Here is a 14,223-nt window from a genome sequence, read left to right as displayed (position 1 = left end):
GTGTGGTGTAACATGTAAAGGAAACCTATTTCAAAACCCTTCTCCTCTCCCTGCCACCCCAGTTGGTCTTAAACATATTAACTATTCATCAAGGAGAAATCGAAAAAAGGAGGTGGAGAAGTTAGTTTATGGGATTGAGAGTCTTTGTTATTTTGTCAGACAAATACATATGCATTCTTCTCCTTCCATTATGTTTAAGATGTTGTGAAACTTGCAGCAAACTAATGACAGGCAAAAGAGGAAAGGTAATAAAGATGAGGGGTAGGGAAAGTCAAAATGTGAATAAAAGAGGTAAAACAAAAGAGACATCAGCCATGAAAACTTTACTGAGTAGGATTCATCTGAGTGTAAAATATATATGCCAGTCTTTCTCTTTGGAAGAGTGGTCTAAGGCAGGCAAAGGCAAAACAATTGCATGAAGGAATTGTGTGAGTGGAAGGCAATGTGATGGTGGCAGACTCCATTTCTTCCATTGTGCCCATCCAATTACTTCTGTATAGCTATTTGCAGAGGTAATGATACTGATGATAACTTATTTGATATGATTTTGTTCAGTGCAATGTGAACATCTCCTTCCAGTTCTAATATTGAAAACCTTTGAACATCCTTTTCCAGAGATCTCAGTTTCATTCATGCCACTGTTACAGAATTTTGTGATTTTTTTTTTTTAATGTAATATTAACACCACCAGTTACAAGTGGTGTTCACCAGGGCTCAGTTTTGGGGCCAGTCTTGTTCAATATCTTTATTGATGATCTGGATGAGGGGATCGAGTGCTCCCTCAGTAAGTTCGCAGATGACACCAAGTTGGGCGGGAGTGTTGATCTGCTGGAGGGCAGGAGGGCTCTGCAGAGGGATCTGGACAGGCTGGATCGATGGGACGAGGTCAGTCGTATGAGGTTTAATAAGGCCAAGTGCCAGGTCCTGCACTTCGGCCACAACAACCCCATGCAACACTACAGGCTTGGGGAGGAGTGGCTGGAGAGCTGCCCGGCGGAAAGGGACCTGGGGGTGCTGGTTGACAGCCGGCTGAACATGAGCCGGCAGTGTGCCCAGGTGGCCAAGAAGGCCAACAGCGTCCTGGCCTGTATCAGAAAGAGTGTGGCCAGCAGGAGTAGGGAAGTGATTGTGCCCCTGTACTCGGCACTGGTGATGTCACACCTTGAATCCTGTGTTCAGTTTTGGGCCCCTCACTACAGGAAGGTCATTGAGATGCTGGAGCGTGTCCAAAGAAGGGCAACGAAGCTGGTGAAGGGTCTAGAGCACATGTCTTGTGAGGAGCGGCCAAGGGAACTGGGGTTGTTCAGTCTGGATAAGAGGAGGCTGAGGGAAGACCTTATCGCTCTCTACAAGTACCTGAAAGGGGGTTGTGGCGAGGTGGATATTGGTCTCTTCTCCCAAGGAACCATCGATAGAACTAGAGGAAATGGCCTCAAGTTGCGCCAGGGGAGGTTTAGATTGGATATTAGGAAAAATGTCTTTACTGAGAGAGTGGTCAGACATAGGAACAGGCTGCCCGGGGAAGTGGTGGAATCACCATCACTGATAGTATTCAAAAAAGGTGTGGATGTGGCACTTCAGGACATGGTTTTGTGGGCGTGGTGGTGTTGGGTTGATGGTTGGACTTGATGATCTTGAAGGTCTTTTCCAACATTAATGATTCTGTGATACTGTTACACTTTGGATGAGTTCAGACATTGGTTTCTGAGAAAAGTAAGTAAATGCAACATGGATTTCATTACAGCTTTTACTGTGGCTGGCATCAAAACTTGTCTAACTTTAAATGCCTGTGCTGGGATGAAATCATGTATATAAGGTATGTGTTTCTTTCCATTGACTTATAAAGGGAGTCTACACAACAGACTCAGATGTAGATACTGATGTTGTAAACATCTGAAGCTAGGTGAGGCAAGTCCCACCTGTCTTTTCCGAGTTAAATGAGTTCAGCATAGACTCTTTCCACAAATTCATGTTTTTTGGAGCTTTTATGCTTTACCTACATTCTTATTGTGTCCTCTTCCAATGCAGAATGTTTAAGCCTTCAAGCATTTGTCAAAGGCTGGTCAAAAAAGTGAGTATTTTCATTATGAAGTATGATATACTTTATATGCTGCTTTTTTTTTTTAAAGGGACTCTGCTGTATTCTGTGATTGGAAAGTTTTCCATTGACAGAAGTTCATTGAGACTATGTAGGTCTAGAGTTGCGATTGTACAAAGGATTAGATCTGGTTAATGAAACTACAGAAGGTAGGAAGATACTATGCTCCTTCAAAATTTTCGATCTTGGCTATCTTACAGTAACTCTTAGAAGAGTTACCACACCCAAATGAAGAGGAAGCTTGCATTTGTCTTTTTAGAGAAAGGGGGAGAAAGGACAGACAAAAACTGGATAATACACCATATTGTTTCCATAATATAAAATGCGTGTAAGTCTCTTGGGGTCTAAATGTGACGGCACCATTAAACAAGGTATGCAATGACTGCACTTGAAATATAATATATGTTTCATAAGTACAGGTTTTCTGCATGCTAATGGCTTTCCAGCAGGTTGTCATAGTGATATCTGGGGGCAGATTTTCCTTGACTAGATGCTGCTGAAGTCTTAGCAATACCTCCTGTTCTTAAGCACCACCTAATCTCAGAGGCACTTAAAATCAGCCTGCATTCCAAGTTGGAGCACATCTAGGTAGAGGACACTATGCATGCTCGGAAGTCTCCTGGTTTGGAAAGCTAAGTGCTTATTTTGATATGGGTAGGACGGTGCTTGAACTCTGTTCAAGTCCCTGAAGGGCCTGTTTTTATTAGATCATGGCTAACTCATTCAAAAGCATTGAGTTCACTCCAGAACACTGTTAGAAGAGGAGGTAATGGCTAAGCTTGCCTCTTTTGTAACGTGCTTTGAGCACTTGCCCAGGAAGTTCAAGACCTTGGTCCTTTCCCTCCAAGTCTCCCTGATTATTTAAAGAGGATTTGGTGTTACCTGGAAGTTATGTCAATTTTCCCAGAATTATTGGCAGCAAATATCGATATACATAATGCGTGAGTTAGACAAAATGCCACAAAAGAGGAAGAATAAACGGATTTGGGGGATTTTTTTGTGAAAACTAATCATACAAATACTCAAAAAATATAAAAATGCAATAAAAATATAATTTTTAGACTTTTTTCGCTATGTTAATTGCCTTTTTGCATTTTTTTTACATGATTTAAAAAAAATCCAAACCTACAAATGTGGATATTGTCAATAACGTAGTTACCTATAAGATTTATAAACGTGAAAGTTTATTATTTATTTTGATTGGATCATTGATTCTTTTGTCATTGTAACCATCTTTTCATAAATTAAACTCCTGTCTCTCTACTATTCCTAGTGGAAGCTATTCTAGTTGGCATGTTCAGATGGAGTTTTAATTTCTGTTCTAAGATTATTTTCTCCTGGGTTATAACACAGAGTTCTGATGCCAGCATTAATCCTTTATCATTTAACAGTTCATACAAGCCTGTCAGAGGGTTTGTTTTCTGTATTAACTAGATACAAAAAGGCATAAATCAAATTGCACAGGCTTCTCTATAATTTTTGTACTTGCATAAGTTTAACTTCTGTACATTTTATTTAGCATCTACCAAATTTAATTGTTATGGAAATGTTGTTGTTACTTTTTTGTCTTTTAGAAATATGTAGGTTTTAATCACCTTTTTTTGCTAGTTACTAGTCATATGGACTATACTTCTGTGTCCTATTAAAAAGAAAATGTTTGATCTGCAAGAATGCCTTTTTAATACTCTCTGGGTTTTAGGAAGAGAGTAGTAAAATTATGTTACAGTTCGAACAATAGGCTTACCTTTCACTTGCCTGCTACAGTTCAGTATTTTACCTATGTATTGTAGCTTGTCTATGAAATGATTACACATGTTTAAGCATCACTTCTTAAATTCTTAAATTCTGTCTTACAGTATTAGTACTTGTTATCTTCCTATAAAGTTTACAGTTGCAGCAGTTTATTTAAAAATTTAAATTTAAAAATTATTTAAAATCTAAATTTTAAAAATCTTCTGAAATATTAAATTTGTTTTAAAATTTAGAACCATGATATATTTTTCAAAATAAAAATTTCGTTTGTGTATCTGTGTAGGAAATACAATGAAGAAGGATCTCTAAAAATAAGAAAAAAAATGTTAAAGGTAACTGAAATGTGATTGTGCCAAGTGAAAGAATAGTTTTGCCAATATGACACTGATGCATGTAAATGATTGTCTAAATCTTTATGAAAACCTGAGCTCTGGCCCTACCAACTGAATTGTGCTCAAAACCTCTTCCTTTTGCTATTTTTGCCATTTGTCACATTACAATTTCAGAAATTTCATCTTTATTGCATGCTAACGATGGTAATACTTTGAGAAATAATAATACTTATAGAACTAATGATACTTTGAGAAGGCCTTGAGAAAAAGATATTTTTTCAATACAATCCAAAAAACAGATACACAATTTTACTATTGAAACTCAGTGGCAAAAAATGGCAACATGGTTTCTAAATCACAGAGAGTGAAAGAAACATACTTGAAACAGTACTATAGAAACATTAATTTTCTCTTCTTGAGTCACTTCAACGTCAAATAGTTTTTTTGAGGGTTTTTTTGAGATCTGTTTTGCCCTTTGGTATTCTTTTGAACAGTCCCAACTTTTCTTTTTTTTGAAGCTGCATAAACTAATTTCTAAAATGGGAATTGTACATGCCATTAGAGGTGTGGAAACTTGAGTTCATAGGCAGATAGTACCAGATCGCTAAGTATTGTTACTTTTTTTGTAATTTAAAGTATAAAATCTGACAAAAAACTTTGCAGTGGCAAATTTCTTTATTAAATCCATAAAAAATAAATGAATATGCAGGTTATAATTCTCCTTCTAGTCTATATTCTAATTACTTTCCTATCCTCAAAGTTTATGGTCCTATTTTCTGTCAGAATGAAAGCACCAAACACTGCAGTATGCTGTTTATTTTATTAATCATATTGCATGCCATATTTGATCATGATCTGAGAGATGCATTGAATTACTTTGAACACATGCTTTAGATTCCTATAGATCCATAGTACAGTTGTTGAACATACCCTGCATTTCTAAAGAAGCAAAAAAAGATTGCTCACATTCATACAAGAGTTTGCTTCCAAGCCAAGAATGACAGATGCTGTTACAGCTGAGAAATGTAGTGTTTTAGGAAAACAAACAGTAGCTAACTTAGGTCGAAGTGAAAAAAAAATGAATTTAACATGCCTTTATCTAGACTGGACCTAAAGGTAGTTGAGGTGTGGATGTTAGTTGTACAAATTGCCAAGGATTATGCTCCAATTCAGTAAATCTGCAGCATCTGAAGGAAAGAAATGGTTCTGCTCTCCGCTTTTATTGATTTCAAATGTGCCTAATTTCTTGTTTTCCTCGTTTTAAGTAAATGCATTTGCAAGAATTTTTTTTACTGTTTGTATTTTCATATTGTAGAGTATGTGTAAATAACAGCATACCAAGGAATGGTGAAGAGGGGAGTTGTCTGTACATAATTCAAACTTTGTGGCCTGGATTTGACTTTACTCTGCCAAAGCAACATATTTGTGCTATTTTAATGTTAACATGATCAGGTAGAGTCTTTAAATTCATTCAGTGTGCTATAGAGAATAATTCACCTGAGAGATTGATTGCCATTTTTAGCAAGACTATAAGATAGTAAATAGAAATTTGAAAAATAAAGGGGAAGTATTAGTAAGACAGATGTACTGAATTATAGAACACTGTGTATAATAATAATGCTATATCTAGCATTAATACATACTATTGAAGAAACACAAGAGAGGTAATGGCACAGACTCAACAGTGTAAGTACTTCATGTACCAAAAATATTGGCACACATTATTGCACTTAAGTGATGACAATTTTTGTTCCTAAATTACTAAAAATATGTATAGCTTTACCTAAATAAGAAAGATATTTGTTCTGAATTTTTTTTAAAAAAAGCACCTGAAGATGGAATAGAGTCATAGAATCATAGAATAGTTTGGGTTGGAAGGGCACTTTAAAGTTCATCTAGTCCAACCACCCTGCAATGAGCAGGGACATCTTCAACTCGAGCAGGTTGCTCAAAGCCCCGTCCAGCCTGACCTGGAATGTTGCCAGGGATGGGGCATCTACCACCTCTCTGGGCAACCTGTGACAGGGTTTCACCACCCTCATTGTCAAAAATTTCTTCCTTAGATCTAGTCTAAATCTGCCCTCTTTTATTTTAAAACCATTACCCGTTGTCCTATCGCTACAAGCTCTGCTAAAATGTCTGTCCCCAAGAAGTAATAGAGGAGTAATAACTTCTCAAATCTCTCAAAAGTCATTAACTTTACAAACCTAAAAGTAATTCTTTACTGTCCAGCAACGAAACTTGGCAAAGGTACTTTTTGTCGCTGACAAAAAAAATCAAAACATCTATAATGGGTGTACAAGGTACAATTCTGCAGTGGTAACAAGTTTTATTATTTGATTAATTTATAATGTTATGTGTGGTGGTAAGTGGCAAATAGCCAATAATTGACTTGTCTTTAAAAAGATACTATATTCTATATAAACAAGCAAATTCTGTGGAATTGTATTACATTCTGTGGCTAGGGAACAGAAATTCATAAAGAACAATTTCTTCTATTTTGAGGAAGCAATTTTAAGGTGGGATAAAATGCTAAGTATTCTGTATTCTCCCAGTGTTGGTGTTACAGGCAGAGTTGAATTAGCTTGATATTTTTTATTACTGTGAAGGGGAGAATTTCCTTTGAACATGCAAAGAAAATTGTTCAAACAGTTTAAGCCATGAGCCACTTCAAAATAATCCTTGTTTAGAATTTTATACATATTTAAAATATTGTTTCTCTCAAAGTAGATATTCTTTTCTTTTACCGACATACTTTAATTCAAACAAGAATTAATTCAGGAAAGTCCTGTGTTTTATGTGGGTCGAACAAGCTGATCTCGTTGGTTACTTTTGGCTATGTCTAAGACTACGTATACATAGTTCATTTGTGTTTTTGAATGTATCTGATTTAGCTTTATACTAGTCTGCTCATATATTGCTATTAGTTTCAGCACAAAGCTAAGTGAAGACTAATTTACTGTTATGCTTAGCTTATATATTGACTGGAGTCTTCGAAAATGTTCTTCATTATTGAAAGGCCAGACCTCTTTTTGAAAGTGGTGGCCAAAAAGAGTTGCAAATCTTAGTAGCATTCGTCCAGAAGTAACAACTTTTTAATGAAGTACTGATTCCCTTAAGTATTTGTCTCCACATATGTGCATTCATACACTCCAGTCTAAGGACTTTATCAGTATTCCTGCATGTCACCTATAATCAACAGGCCTGCATTCTCATAATTAGTCCCTTTCAACATGAAGCTGAGGATACAGAGCATGAGGTCCAGAACTATACTGTGATTTCTGTTTTTTCTTCACTTCTTCAGGGGTGTCACCTTCACCAGTAGCTTTCTCATTAGAAGGCAACTTCAAATTTGAGACTTGTGTTTTTTACTTACTCTGCTTTAAAGAGGGAAAATGGACCTTTTGTGCAAGGTTCAAAACATTGACCAAAAAAAGCTGTCATTAAAAATTCCAGAAAGAGTCTTTTCTGAAAGAATCTGTGATCTCCTCAACAAAAACAGGAAACCTGTATGGATGTCCTGTTTTGAGTAAAAGTGTGTTTGATCTTCCTAAGATCTTCACTCCCATGAGAGAGACCTTTTACCTCATCTAAGGACTTCATTCCAATAATCTGCTGATGTAAGGCTTAAGCTTCACTCTGGAGGACAGTTTACACTTCCATATCCCTGGAACTAAAAATTGGAAAATAATATTCACAAAGTCCTCTGTCTATAAGTTCAGTACTATTATATGAATAATGATGGGGTGTCACTATTTTCATATAATTTACTAACAAAAGTCAAAATGAGATCTCTTCACTTAGGAATAACTGATGAAATGGAACTGGTTCATCAGCTGACAGGAATGTTGAACACATTAGTAAATAGGATTGCTTGTTCCCAGTGAAAAGACAACTAAAGTGAGGAGTGATGATTTAAGATGTTTTCAAAGAACTTGGAGATAACACAAGATTGGTCATCTTACTTTAGACACCAACAGGAAATAAGTGTAAATCTTTCTCGTCAAATTTCAGTGAATCAGGAATGAATTTGAGAAGTTTTTTTTCTTTTATTTCCTAGCTGGCAAAGCTGCTGAGTGTTTTTCCTATGTTGCTTTTGCTGACCAGAATCATCTGTACAGTAAATCCCCAACACCCTGTAACAGTGGGGATTCTGCTAATGGAAATATAACTAATAAAGTTCATATAATAAGACTTTCTATATAGAAGTCGAGAAGACTGCTAGTATTCTTGAAATTTTTGCTTTGAAATTGAGTCAGATCTGTCGTGTAAGCCTCGGATCCCTCCCCTATCAGGAGGACTGCTGGATTGTCAGAAGTAGAGTTTTCCTACTCATCACAGGCATTGGGTAGCCTGATAGGAGAAAGTTTTTGTTAACGTGCGTGTGGCTGAGTCAGTCAGATTCTTGACTGATTTTATGGCTAGGTTGCTGACCTTTTTTGAGGTAATGTGACTAGTGCTTCATTACATACTGTAGTTTGAAATGTTTGGCCCTTTAACTCTGACAGAAGAAGGATTCCTTTCCCTCTCATTCTTCTGCAGTGAAGTTCTACACTGCTTGTATAGCTGACATGCTTTCATTTGATGTTAACAGACTCAAAACTTTAAATACTTTGATGTGTGTGGCAGAATGATCCTAGGGAACCTTGATGTCTCAGACCTTTCTCACTGGATGAGAAAGCTCTAATATTTGTAATTATAATCTAGTAGAGCCTGTGTCACAGTGATGCTTCCCAGCACAAGTTCACCCCTGAAATTTGCACTGCGGTGTTTTAACTCCTGAAAGCCTTAGGCTTTATGCTGCTTTCAGGATGATAATTCTGGAGTTCTTATTGAAGATTCCCTCACTCATAAACAAACTCATTCCCTCACTCACAAACACCCATATGCATACAGCTTGGAGTCACTAACATTGTGGATGTCCTGAAGCAGGAATCAAATTTACCTATAACTGTTCATTAAGGTGTCTTTTCTATATGCATGTTCACAGCACACCCTCTTTATTACTTGCCTTTGAATGTCTATTTATGGTTACCAGGAATTCTGAGACTGAGAAGTGAAAATATGGGCCAAACTCCAGCCCATTTATATAACAGCAGTCAAAGTATTAGACTGTGTGCCCCATTAGTATTGCTAAGACAAGCATGCTTCAGTGTCATGTACCTATAAACACTGCATCTTCAAGAACAGCTGACAGTAAGCAGATTTTCTTGTTTTCTGAAAGGCTGACTCCATTTTGAATTAAGGCAAGTTGAACTATTAGCCTATGAAGTGTTTTTTGATTGACCTTAGAGTCTGGTTCCAACCTGGTTCAGACTTTAACAGTGGAAGAACGGAATGCTGAGAATGGAGCTCAAGAGTGGAACAGAGTTTAAAATACTGTGGAAAAATATTAAACACCTCAATCTACTGAGACCTTCTTGTAATAAAGAAGGCAAAAGAATTACGCGTCACACAAAATAAGGTTAACTGAAGTACAGTACTAACTAGACTGTTTTTCAGTCATGACCTAAGTATCCGCACAAAACTGGTAACTAGCCTGGTCAGACTGTCAGTTCCGTTTCAGACACTTCGTTCTTCAAATTTAAAGGGAAATTAACTTTTCCTATCTATATCTTAAGTCTCCAATCAATGGAAGGCTTTCTTGTAAACCATAAGAATACAAAGGGTTAAAGCCATGTTTTAACATGCTGTTCAGTGATGGGTTCCTTTACATTTATTGAAGGAGTTAATGTTAACAATATGGCTATGTTAGAGGGAACTTTCCAGCTGCTGTTCAGTGAGCAATTGCATCTTCAGTTGCTTTGGTAGTTGCATGGTAAGTGTAGCCATATTCTAGGGCTGCTAGCAGAAAGAATGGATGGTGGCAACGGTGAAATGATACAAGCACCCTACTACACATAGTAGTAGGAGCTTTTTCATTATATTCCACAATAAATAGGTGTCTACTTTGATATGCTACGATCTAAAAGTTAAAAGATTATGGTCTCCAGGTGCTCAGTTGGGACAGGGAATATTTGGACATCAGCAGTGTCTTATGTACAAGACCCATTAGGCAACTAAGCACCACGCAGCCGCTCGCTCACTCTCCCTCCCACAGCGGGACGGGGGAGAGAATTAGGAAAAACCTCGTGGGTTGAGATAAACACGGTTTAATAGGACAGAAAGAAAGAAGGGAACAATAATGATAATACCAACAAAGGAATGTATAAGAACAAGTGATGCCCAATACAGCAATTGCTCACCACCCCGTGATCGACAGCCCGTCCCCGAGCAGCGATTTCCACCCCCCCGGCCAACTCCAGTTTATGTACTGGGCATGACGTCGTATGGTAGGGAATATCTCTTTGGCCAGTCTGGGTCAGCTGTCCCGGCTGTGTCCCCTCTCAGCTCCCCGTGCACCCCCAGCCTGCTCGCTGGCAGGCCAGCACAAGAAGCTGGACTGTCCTTGACGGCTCAGCAACAACCCAAAACATCAGCACATTATCAACAGTTCCTCATCCCAAATCCAAAACACAGTCTCACACTAGCTTCTGTGAGGAAAACCAGCTCTATCCTGGCTGAAACCAGGACAGTATCCACCCCTTATTCCATACCATTTACGTCATGCCCAGGTCCTATACTTTTCAATACATTCCAATTATTCATTATTACTCTTCCTGTCCTTTAATATATACACACAGATATCACTCTCTTAGTCCATGGGCCATCACTTAAAATGTCTATGGAGTTCAGTCAGTACATGACTCTGGGCTTCATCCATCATAGCAGTCTCTCAGGGCAGGGGAGATGGTATGTGGTGTTGGATTGTCATCTGGCACGGTCCATGTCCATGATCTGCAGGTCGAAGATGTCGATCTCGAGGGATTTGTTGGGCGCAAGCTGCTGAAGCCAGTTCTGGTTTCATCACTGCTGCACGTTGCTTGGTTTCAGTGAAGCTCATTCTTCATCAGTCTGGGTGATTCTTACTATAATACCATTGATATGGTAGATAGCAGCCATAGTAGTAATGTCATTCTGAACAATTAACATAATACAATTCAAATCATTGACTGTTTTCACCCAAAATCAAGTCTCCTTGAGGTACACATCGGACTTCCCCATCCTTCCGCATTACCCACCAAGTGCACCCAGGTCCCTGGGCAAAGGCAATCCCACGAATGGGTTTGCCTTTTCCTAATGCAGGAGTAACCCAGACTGTCTTCCCCAGCATGTTTCTCACATGCACCACAGGGACTTTATCCCCTTCTACAGTACGTAGAAGTTTTGATTGGGCAGGGCCGGCTCTATTAGTAGATCCCCTAGTGTTGACTAACCAGGTGGCTTTGGCTAAATGTTTATCCCAATTTTTGAATGTCCCATCACCCATTGCTCTCAGTGTAGTCTTTAACAGTCCGTTGTATCGTTCAATTTTTCCGGAAGCTGGTGCATGATAGGGGATATGATACACCCACTCAATGCCGTGCTCTTTGGCCCAGGTGTCTATGAGGTTGTTTCGGAAATGAGTCCCATTGTCTGACTCAATTCTTTCGGGGGTGCCATGTCGCCATAAGACTTGCTTTTCAAGGCCCAGGATAGTGTTTCGGGCGGTGGCATGGGGCACAGGGTATGTTTCCAGCCATCCAGTGGTTGCTTCCACCATGGTAAGCACATAGCGCTTGCCTTGGCGAGTTTGTGGAAGTGTGATATAGTCAATCTGCCAGGCCTCCCCATATTTATATTTCAACCATCGTCCTTCATACCAGAGAGGCTTTAACCGCTTGGCTTGTTTGATCACAGCACACGTTTCACATTCATGGATAACCTGTGCAATAGCATCCATGGTCAGGTCCACCCCTCGATCCCGAGCCCATCTATATGTTGCATCTCTTCCCTGATGGCCTGAGGTGTCATGGGCCCACCGAGCTATAAATAATTCACCCTTATGTTGCCAGTCCAGATCCACCTGAGCCACTTCAATCTTAGCAGCCTGATCCACCTGATGGTTGTTTTGATGTTCTTCGGTGGCCCAACTCTTGGGTACGTGAGCATCTACGTGACGTACTTTTATGACGAGATTCTCTAGTCGGGCAGCAATATCTTGCCACAATTCAGCAGCCCAGATGGGCTTGCCTCTGCGTTGCCAGTTGCTCTGCTTCCATTGCTGCAGCCACCCCCATAGAGCATTTGCCACCATCCATGAGTCAGTATAAAGATAGAGTACTGGCCATTTTTCTCGTTCAGCAATATCTAAAGCCAGCTGGATGGCTTTCACCTCTGCAAACTGACTTGATTCACCTTGTCCTTCAGCCACTTCTGCAACTCGTCGTATAGGGCTCCATACAGCAGCTTTCCACCTTCGATGTTTGCCTACAATACGACAGGACCCATCAGTAAACAGGGCATATTGCCTTTCGTTCTCTGGCAGTTCATTATATGGTGGAGCCTCTTCAGCACGCGCCACCTCCTCTTCCGGTGATATTCCAAAATCTTTGCCTTCTGGCCAGTCCATGATCACTTCCAAGATTCCCGGGCGATTAAGATTTCCTATTCGAGCCCGCTGTGTAATAAGCGCGACCCACTTGCTCCACGTAGCATCAGTCGCATGATGCGTAGAGGGGACCCTCCCTTTGAACATCCAGCCCAGCACCGGCAGTCGGGGTGCCAGGAGGAGCTGTGCTTCAGTACCAACCACTTCTGAGGCAGCTCGAACTCCTTCATATGCCGCCAATATCTCCTTTTCAGTTGGAGTATAGCGGGACTCAGATCCCCTATATCCTCGACTCCAAAACCCTAGAGGTCGACCTCGAGTCTCTCCTGGTGCCTTCTGCCAGAGACTCCAGGTAGGGCCATTCTCCCCGGCTGCCGTGTAGAGCACATTTTTAACATCTTGTCCTGCCCGGACTGGCCCAAGGGCTACGGCATGAACTATCTCCTGTTTGATTTGTTCGAAGGCTTGTCGTTGCTCAGGGCCCCATTTAAAATCGTTCTTCTTCCGGGTCACTTGATAAAGAGGGCTTACAATCAGACTGTAATTTGGAATATGCATTCTCCAGAAACCCACAACACCCAGAAATGCTTGTGTTTCTTTTTTGCTAGTTGGTGGAGACATAGCTGTTATTTTGTTGATCACATCCGTTGGGATCTGTCGACGTCCATCTTGCCATTTTATTCCTAAAAACTGGATCTCTTGTGCAGGTCCCTTGACTTTACTTTGCTTTATAGCAAAACCAGCTTTCAGAAGGACTTGAATTATTTTCTTCCCTTTCTCAAAAACTTCTTCTGCTGTGTTGCCCCATACGATGATGTCATCAATGTATTGCAGATGCTCTGGAGCTTCACCCTGTTCCAGTGCAGTTTGTATCAGCCCATGGCAAATGGTAGGGCTGTGTTTCCACCCCTGGGGAAGTCGATTCCAGGTGTATTGGACACCTCTCCAAGTGAAAGCAAACTGTGGCCTGCACTCTGCTGCCAAAGGGATCAAGAAAAACGCGTTAGCAATATCAATGGTGGCGTACCACTTGGCTGCCTTTGACTCCAGTTCATATTGAAGTTCTAGCATGTCCGGCACAGCAGCGCTCAGTGGCGGCGTGACTTCATTCAGGCCACGATAGTCTACTGTCAGTCTCCACTCTCCATTAGACTTTCGCACTGGCCATATGGGGCTGTTGAAGGGTGAGTGAGTCTTGCTGATCACTCCTTGGCTCTCCAGCCGACGAATCAGCTCATGGATGGGGATCAGGGAGTCTCTGTTGGTGCGATATTGCCGCCGGTGCACTGTTGTGGTAGCGATCGGCACCTGTTGTTCTTTGACCCTGAGCAACCCCACCACAGAAGGGTCCTCTGAGAGACCAGGCAAGGTGGACAGCTGTTTAATTTCTTCCGTCTCCAAGGCAGCTATACCAAAAGCCCACCGGTACCCTTTTGGGTCCTTGAAATACCCTCTGCTGAGGTAGTCTATGCCCAGGATGCACGGAGCCTCCGGGCCAGTCACAATGGGGTGCTTCTGCCACTCATTCCCAGTTAGGCTCACTTCAGCCTCCAGTACAGTCAGCTGTTGGG

At 40.4% G+C, this 14,223-nt stretch overlaps 1 protein-coding gene across 1 annotated transcript in view; it reads left to right on the top strand.

The window, feature by feature from the left end:
- Positions 1-14,223, top strand: part of PIBF1 (progesterone immunomodulatory binding factor 1) — a gene marked incomplete at its 3' end in the record, with an annotated part of 135,300 nt that overhangs the window by 49,072 nt on the left and 72,005 nt on the right. The gene's annotated exons all lie outside the window — the stretch shown is intronic.

Source organism: Phaethon aethereus (assembly GCF_964289735.1).
Source record: "Phaethon aethereus genome assembly, chromosome: 1".
In the NCBI taxonomy this organism is placed as follows: Eukaryota; Metazoa; Chordata; class Aves; order Phaethontiformes; family Phaethontidae; genus Phaethon; species Phaethon aethereus.
Note: the sequence above shows the minus strand (reverse complement) of the source record. Positions and strands in the feature narration are given on the sequence as shown.